At 41.5% G+C, this 9484-nt stretch overlaps 1 protein-coding gene across 1 annotated transcript in view; it reads right to left on the reverse strand.

The window, feature by feature from the left end:
* The window catches only part of plxnb1b (plexin b1b), a gene marked incomplete at its 3' end in the record, with an annotated part of 141490 nt that overhangs the window by 66720 nt on the left and 65286 nt on the right, over positions 1–9484 (reverse strand). The window contains 1 exon segment of the mRNA XM_014010586.1: positions 2683–2770.

The following is a 9484-nucleotide window of genomic DNA, read 5'->3' on the forward strand; positions in this document are numbered from 1 at the left end:
CCACCAGGCTGGTCCAATTTAGCCATGAAACCTCCCACACTAAAAAGACAGGTGTTTCACTTTCATTGTCTAACCCCTGTATGTGTGTCACTAGTGGTTCACAGTAACAAGGTACCAGTGCCAGGTGGATCTGTACATGTGCATGATCTCTAAAGGCCTCTTTATACTCCCTCTGACCAGCCAACGTCGACTCGGATTGTTGAAGTTTCATGATGAAAATTACATCACCATGCTCTCAGCGTTGACTCTGCCTCCCTTCTTGTCACATTCCACCAGATTATGTGTGATTGGTCTACAGTTCGTGGGTGTGTTAGTTTATGTTGAAAGAGCTTAAACATTTTGCTCCAACTACTCATTTTCAAAATGTAACTGTTGTAAGCAGAAGCAGACATTTATTACGATCGTCAAACGGCCCTACAAAAACATGAATAGAGATTTAAAAAAGATGTTTAATACGGAGGAGTCCATGTTAACGTTAGCGTTAACTGGGACAGATTTGTGACTGGAGGCTTTATTTTCTCCCTGAGTGTAGACTCAAGCAGGAAGGAACCCTGTGCAGTGACGTATACCGCAGTGGGAGTGGTGTCCCAGGAGCTCAGCGTGGTGTGTCTCAGGAACTATGAAAGGTGTGTGAAAACGAACGCCCAACAATCACATGACCACACGTCYACTGTTRGGCTTTGGTTGGAGTATGTGGAGACCTTTCCTGGGATCAGTCCTGTCCATGCTCTGCAGTTTGAGTTTTATTTATTACAATCATGTAATTATTTCATGATGTCTTGGCTGAGAGTAATGGCACATTACGTACAGGAATCCAAACCAAAAGAYGTTTCCTAAAACTCTGTTACTGAGAAGACGGTGGCAGATATACTCATGTTAGTTGTGCTAACATTACTCCAACACCCACACTGCACAAAGAATCTATTAACACTCCACCACACCCAGCAGGTTTGAAGTCAACTAGTTGGTAAATAGATGACTCATGATGCTAAGAGGCTGAGAAGTCCAGCTTTAGACTTCTTTAAAAAGACATTTTCACTAAACGGTTTCATGGCAAGTTCATTTTGAGGATAAAGTAAGTAAAGTAAAAGTTTATTTATATAGCACCTTTCACAGACATAGAGGGTCACAAAGTSCTTTACAAAGGTGCAAAGTTATACAGAAAGATAAAACAATAAAAACATCAGCAAAAACATAAAACATTAGCTAAGAAACAGATAACACACTATACCGTAATTGTTAAAAGGCTTTATAAAAAGTAAKGTTTTAAGTTTGCTCTTAAAAGTAACCACAGAATCAAGTGCACGTATTMAGAGTGGAAGATCATTCCAGAGCCTTGGAGCGATGGCCTGGAAGGAGCGATCACCTCTCGACTTAAAGTGAGTGAAGGGGACCGTTAAAAGATTCTGATCTGATGACCTCAGCCCTCGAGAGGGTAAATATGGACACAACAGGGCTTTAATATATAAGGGAGCCTGACCATGGAGAGCTTTAAACGATAATACCAGGATTTTAAACTTAAAACGAAAACCCACTGGGAGTGAATGGAGTGATTTTAGATGCCTCTGGTTGTTCATAAAACTTTAGTCAAATCAAAAACATCCAGTGATACTGTACTGTGATRTTTTTTTTAATGAAGTCAGCATTGTGAAACCATAAAAGGTGTAGCCTATATGCACTGATGCAGAGCAATACGGCTGGCTGTGGAGCAGCTGGTGTGGGTCCAGAAAGATGTAGGTTTGATTAATCACCATGCTCATTATGTGGTGTCCTTCAGTAAGATACCTACTGTGGCTGTTCTCTGGGCTCTCACATAGCTGCCTGCTGCTAGGATGTGTCAAAGACCATCAAGCCCTGATGCTGGCTCACTCTTTCATATGTACTGATTACTATCTCACCTGGAGCCTTTAGAGGCTAACAGCAATTTGACTTCAGTCCAGACTTATGTTGATTCAGTTACAGAGATGCCAACAGATTTTGTAATAACTGAATTTTTTCAAACAACACATATGACCTCAACACAGWAAAACTTATAAAGTACTGTTCTGGTTTTTGGTTTTGGTGTCTCATCCCCAGATTAGCATCAGACCCATCTTAGGTGCCCCTGTTAAACTTCTGACATGTGTTTATAAATGTAGTTCTGCTGGTTTGAGAAGTCTAGGACTACATTTGACCCATATCACATGATTGATGTTTAACAGATCACCAACATATCATATAATTAATAAAACATCTGTACGGCTGAAGAAACGTGAATTTTTTAGATTTATTTTAAGTTGTARTACAAATACGGTTGTCTAAAAAGTGCATGAAGAGAATTTGTTGAGTGAAGGCTCGGTTACAGTCGTGCTTTGGGTAGTCGCGGAGTGCGCGCGCACCCTCGCCAGCAGCAGAGGTGTTTATACTTGGCGCTTACGTTGTTGTAGGTTTCTCTAAAAGGATACGTGGAAGTACACTTTATAACTTGTGAAATGTAAATAGGAGAGAAAAAACATGATGAACAAACATGTTGTGTGAATGGTGCGCACGCTTCCTTTGCAGAGTTTCAAAATTTCGGAGGTGCATGACCACGCGCTGTGACACTGCGCGGGGGCGGYGACAGCGCGATTGCATCACTTTTGGTGTGAGGACGCGTCAACCATAAAGCAGGCTTTAGTTTCATAAAACCATCTGACTCCTCACCATTTGTTTCCAGCAGTCCTTCACAGAGGTGTGTGACCTCTTGACCTCCCAGCAGCTGGAATTAACAACATATCCTTCTGGAAAACACCTGCAGCACAAAAAAAAAAAAGAAAGAAAATGAATCAGAGTTCATAGTTTTTTGACAGCTAATCAGATTTTATTTATATCCTTAAATGGAGAGATAACACACACACACGCACGCACGCACGCACGCACGCACGCACGCACGCACGCACGCACGCACACACACACACACACACACACACACACACACCCCTCAGGAGATTATCATCAGCCAAAGACTTTGTTAATAAACGCGGACGTTCAAACCACAGTTATTTACAGCAGATCCTCTTATTTCTAACCAAAAGCACAATGTATAACATTAARTGCTCAGAAACTCTTTCTTGGCTTTCATTTCAAATCTTGAAGTTGAAAAACAATTTTCACCTCTGGAGACCCTAACTTAATTTTCCTGAGAGGTGAAATCCTGGGCTGGGAACCCAAGAGGACAACTGTTTTTCTGTTTTGACATGTAAACTTGTGGTTTCATGTTCACTTGGTGAATCCCCATGAAATGTCATCCTTTCATTCTATGTCTGGTATATCCTCACAACCCTCCACCTTCTCTGAACTGTTTTAGCCTTTCAGCATTCCACCACTGGAGAGATTATCTCTGACAAGTTCAGGCAGATCTCCTGTGAGCCGACAGAGAAGGGGAGCTGGATAAAAGATGGAGAAAGTCTGAAAAAGACACTATTCATCCCAACAGAGCAGACCTCCCTCAGCCTGCACACACACACACACCTCCCTGCCACATTGAGAGCATTAGAAAGCCTGCTTTGTTGGTGCCAATCCTCTGAATGTGGGAATGAGGGTAACAGATTGGCAACAGGCCAAAGACCCCCACCCCACTCCACCTATCCCCCTCAAAAATGAGAAATCTGAACTGTATATGAGCCTCCAGTCTCAGAACAAGCAGAAGCAGATGAYGCTCAACACATTCCTCAGAGATCCAGAACAAGAAYAGGTACTTTGATGGTTCTGACAGGGACAGGAAGTATTAATGTCTCTGTTAAAAGATACTGCTCACAGAGGAATCGTGCATTTAATGCTGAGAAAGTGTTCAAGCTAACAAAGCACAGAGAGCATGACTGGCATGTTAATTCATACACAGACAGTGTTTCTGCTTGCTCATTCAGCCAACTGGGTTTTATTGTAAGARGAGGTTAAGTTACTCCCAACAGAGGAACAGAAGTGGATTTAAAACTTCCTGAAATCCACATTACATTCAGTCCAAATTCATTATTTTTATACACCATCTGATTAAAACTGCACTCCACATAACCAAAAGATTCAGCAAACAAGGCTTCTCTCACTCTCTGCCAATCTCATGAAAAAGTTGAATAACTCYACCAGGATTTGTTTCATTCAGTTTTAGACACAGGAGAACCAAAGACTAGACTTTCGAGTTAATTCCCACATATCTGGTTGAAGTCAGGATGACTTTTCTCAGAGGGATTTCAGGATGTTAATGATGCAACAAGGAAATATGTGGATTTGATCTAAATGTTCTCTCACATTCAGGTAACATAGTCCACTTTGTTTCAGTCCATACTGTGTATCACACACAACATAAACAGTAATGGAAGAAGAAAAAGCRATGGCCATTTACTAAAATAAGATTCAGGTTTGTAAATAAATATATGCAGTCTGTTTTTCTAGATTTAACTTAAAATTACTACCAGAAAGGGCTGAGAAAAAGATTGTACCTTAKTTTGTGTCCATGCTTGGCCTGCACGCTCAAAAGATTTGTGCTGCAAAGTTATTCTCAAAAGAGTCACAAAGTTGTCTTAAGCTTTTCCCACTTTAACTTCTGTAATAGTAGAGCATTACAGCTGTATTTTGACAAATGCAAAGGGAGCTGTTCCTATGAGCTGAAAAATCAAGATTCAAATGTTCAAGTCCAACCATGCAGATACATGTAGTAAATAATTCATAAAAGACGGGTCCAAATCTACCTATCTTCATTTAATAATGTACTACACTAGATGAGATCYTAAACACATTTTTGGCAGCCGAGGTGGGTACAAAGCAGGTAAGATGGGTACAAATCAGGATTAYTTGGTACAAATCAGGCTAGGCTGGGTATAACTTTTTGACACAACTCCTGATGTATTCAAKTCTGTTATGCTGCACCTTGTTAACCACATTAGAACAAGAACATCACAGCCATTCCCACACTCTACGACAAAAATAAAATAGTGGAGGCACTGAGGAAAGTGGGAAAGAAAGCTGCAACATGTGAGGTGTGGAAATCTATTGACACAGAACATTGTCAGGGTATTCAGCATTTTGAGTCCTTTGGTTCATTTTGTCCCCAAAATCTTGCTTGAATGAAAAGGATTTCATGCTGAAATACAGAGCAAAATGTTTGAGAGATTCTCTGCTCAGGATTTYGTTTAAGTGTGATCATGAATGAATCAAAATGCACCAATAATCATTCTGAAATTGTATGGTGGACCTCTGAATCATAATCAAATTGAATCATGAAGTGCCTGAAGATTGTAATGTCCTTAGGGTCATTTTGAAAGGAGGTTGCAGAACCCTGAGACATCTGATCTGCTGAAACTCTTCAAACAGAAAAGAAACATTTGGATTTTTTCCCTAAGAAAAATAGTAAGATTAAAAAATGTAATGAGTTTATTCTGTGCAGATGATGGGAACAGAATAGTCAAATCTGTCAGACTGAACCACACAACATTCCTTAGAGGCAACATTCAAAGGAGGCATCATCCACTTCACTGACTCCACCTTCCTTTCCATTCACTTCATTTCCAATTCAGCTGTCCTACAATGTGAAGGGCACAGAGAAAACAAGGAGTGGGGACAGAGCGGGGGGGGGGGGGACCTTTAAACTGACTAAACTGGAAAAGTGACTGAGCAGGGACACAATCAGAGTTACAGGAAGATTTAAAAACAGGAAACACGAACAAGTGCAGCAAGTGTTCATTGATGGAATGTGACGACTGAAAATAAAGCAGATAATGAAGGAAGAGGAGGATAAAGAACCATTAATCACACAGCCTACCCATGATTTAACCCCCACTCATTCAAACAACAAGGGGGAGGGGATGGCTCTAATTAAGAGTGAACATAAACACACAACTAGAGAGCTGCTCCTCTGTGGAGTTCTACAAACACCCGCAGCYTGGGCTTCAGTTAAAACACACATCTACACAGTGTTTACAGAGGAGCCATCCCATAATGAACACCTACTCAGGTTACACTGCACTGTCCGCCTTATTCTGCAACCCATACTGTCTCCATGATGCTTTATTTTTAGGATCAATCTGTCTCAAAGTAATAAACCTGTTCAGACCTGTTATTAAACTGGGCTTGGATAGTCTGAGAGCATCGATATCCTCGGACCACCTTCAGAGGTGYTCTGAYCCACTTTTATTAACATACATTTGGCAGTCTGAACACAAACTCACACACAAGCAGCAAACGTGARGTCCATCCATCCGTCACACAACGGCTCGTTCCACAGTCGGATCACAGGGGCGGCAGCATGATCAGAGGCCCAGACATGTCTTTTAACAGACACCTCTCCTAGGAGGACTTCCAGGTGTCCCCAGGCCAGCCGGGCCACATGGGTTGTGTTCAACTGCAGGTCTCAAGGCTCAATTCCAATTTTCTGCTCAAATCCCAAATTTCCCATCATATTTTAAACGCAACCTCCCTCAGTGTTGATGACGTGACGTCACGCTGAGTTTACAGAAGTAAACACGGATGCCACATGTTAGCATGTGTGGCTCGATTCTGAAGCAATCAGAGCAGATTAAATTATTATTATCTGACATGCTTGTTCTGTTCATCTGACCCTGCATCGTAGCACCTACTACAKCACAGCCTGTATTTATACTGAAAGTGAAACTAACTAAAGAATCGATCCAGTAACTTTAGCATTAATACGGTCCGACAACAACGTTATTATCATGACGTTGCTGTGGATTCTCAGTCATCCAGGACATGACAAATTAAAAAAAAAGATGAAGCAACTGGACGACTGTTCTGCAGAGTTCTAAGACTTAAACTGCCCAAAGTTGGTGTCAATATTTTAAAATACTTGGATGGATCTGCTCACCACCACCTCACTGYCATAAAGGTGGGCTGAAATGAAACATGACCATTCAGACTGGGTTCACTTTGAAAAACACCGGACATGTAACTAATTTAGTTCCACATTCTGAAAATACACAAGTCTTTCAGATTTGTCACGTTCAGACTGTCGTAAGTAATCTGATGTAGGTGGTGTAGGGGCAAAACCTTAGATTCGGATTGTATTTTCCTGCAGACCCCAAAGTGCCCTGGGTCTCATCAAACACTGTCCAGTGGTTCATAAAACATTTTACTAACAGTCAGATAACTGAACACACATAGGCAAAAAACATTATTGCTCATCTAAGGTGATGATGAAAACATTCTATAACAAATATTTGTTTGTTCTCTGTAAACCTATGGACATTGGAGATTGTTGGGTTGTTGCATCATCTTTTGATTCCAGGCAGAACTAAACTTACTGAAAGATGTTCATAACCAATGTTAGGACATGGTTCTGCTGGAAACCTTGCARTTAGAGTCACATGATGACTCTGTCGCAGTCTTGTTCACATTGAACATCATTGTGAAGTTTGTAAATGTTAAAAACAGTAAATTAGTTGAGAGAAGTCAGGATCAGGTCCTTCAGTGGCACCAGGATGAGCTTTTCTCAACATGTTGCAGTGGTCAGAGAGGAGCCTTGTGGCCGCATGGCTAAAGGAAGTTCCCATGGTTGTTAAAGTTTATGACCCTAAAAAAAGCAGTGACAGAGAGTGTCTGTGGACACAAAAAACCAAAARGATTACTGGGATCTGTGGTTCTGATATCTGTGGTTTCCTCTCCCAGAAGGATTAATATGGCTCTGTATAAAGTTATTAACTGTACCATGGTCTGAGGTGATGTTCACTCAGTTTTCTTTTCTTTTGGCAACAAACTTATGGCTACAGGGTAAGTGGCTATGACTCAGCATTATCAATGTAGCGCTCCAAACTGTGTGACAAATTATTTGTAATCTTTTTACAATGAATTAATACCGTACACTGCAGTATTTTCTAAATGTTATATCACGGTATGAAGATAATCAATACCACCAGAACAGAGCAGAGCAGGGCGCGGGTCATGTTGTATGATTGACAGCAGGTGTGCGCAGTCTGGAGTCAGTCTGCAGGTGAAATCTCTCTGTTTTGTGGACTATTTTCCAACCAGGATTATGTCCATCCATCCATCCATCCATCCATCATCTATACCCATTTATTCCTTTTCTCACGGGGGTCACCGGTACCCATATCCAGCAGTCAGTGCGAGGGGCGGGGTACACCCTGGACAGGTCTCCAGTCCATCACAGGGCCACACATAGAGTCAAATGAGACAAACAACCATTCACTCTCTCACTCACACCTAGGGACAATTTAGAGTTACCAATTAACCTAACAGTCATGGTTTTGGTGTGTAGGAGGAAGCCAGAGTACCCGGAGAGAACCCACGCATTCACAGGGAGAACATGCAAACTCTACCCAGAAAGGTAGAGTTTACATGCAACCTTCTTGCTGAGAAGCATTAGCTCTACCAACTGAGCGACTGTGCCTCCATCCTTCGCACCTACATCACCAAGTCACGTGGGAACATCATGACGGACATCAGAAGTGCGGGAGTGGAGTATTGAACAGAGTGGTTGCAATTGTTTTTCTAAGTTGTTTTTTGTTTTTTTTTTCCCCAGTGGCTTGTAGCCTACGTGTTGAAGTTGAGCTAATTTGTGGAAGTAGCAGACCTAGTAGGGCTCATAGACAGCTGTAATTAACCACCTGTCTCATTCTGATTACAAATTCATTCGGGCTGAGCTGAATCGTGTCAGAATAATCCGAATGGGGTGTTTACATGACGCATTTTTATTCCGAATGGCCGTTTAATCCAATTACTTATGTCCATGTAAACGTAGCTACTGATTTCTGTCATTTGGTAAAAATGAAAAAGGAAAAAAATAAATAAATAAAACATGTTTTTAACCATCCTGATCCAGAGCGGATCTGTCCTGCATGAGGAGGTGAACGGCTCTCCTCACCTCCTCACGGCATGAGCTCACCTGTGGTGTCTGTGGATCGAAACCACAGGAGTTGCACGCAGCAGTAGGTTGGCTGTAACCTGCTCATTATTAGCTCTCAGAAACTGTTGTAGTCTTTCTGGCAGCACAAACTCATTAGTAGACAGCTGACACTCTGTCTACTTTAAGATTAGACTGAAGACTTTGCTTTTTGATAAATCATATAGTTACTTAGGTTTCCTGAATTATTCTTCATTTCTGCTGCTGTAGACTTAGACTGCTGGAGCACAAACTGAGCACATTTCCTCAATCTGCTGTTGTCTTTAATCTCTCTTCTCTACATATTTATTGTAATTATTTCTATCAATAACATGTTTTTTCTTTGTCTTTTTTCCAGATGTAGGTGCACCTGGACCAGTTCTTCTGTGTTTGTCTCTTTCCTGTCCTCCATCCAGCCAGTCGAGGCAGATGGTCTCCTGTCATGAGCCTGGTTCTGCTGGAGGTTTCTTCCTGATTAGCAGGGAGTTTTTCCTCTCCACCGTTTGCTCAGGATGGGAGACTGTGATGAAGTGATTCAACACAATCTGCTGGTTTCTTCTTTAGATTATTTTTTTATGCACAGTGCCCTGAGACAACACAGCGTTTCCCCTACCATTATAC

The sequence above is a fragment of the Austrofundulus limnaeus genome, unplaced genomic scaffold, assembly GCF_001266775.1.
Source record: "Austrofundulus limnaeus strain Quisiro unplaced genomic scaffold, Austrofundulus_limnaeus-1.0 Scaffold70, whole genome shotgun sequence".
Classification (NCBI taxonomy): Eukaryota; Metazoa; Chordata; class Actinopteri; order Cyprinodontiformes; family Rivulidae; genus Austrofundulus; species Austrofundulus limnaeus.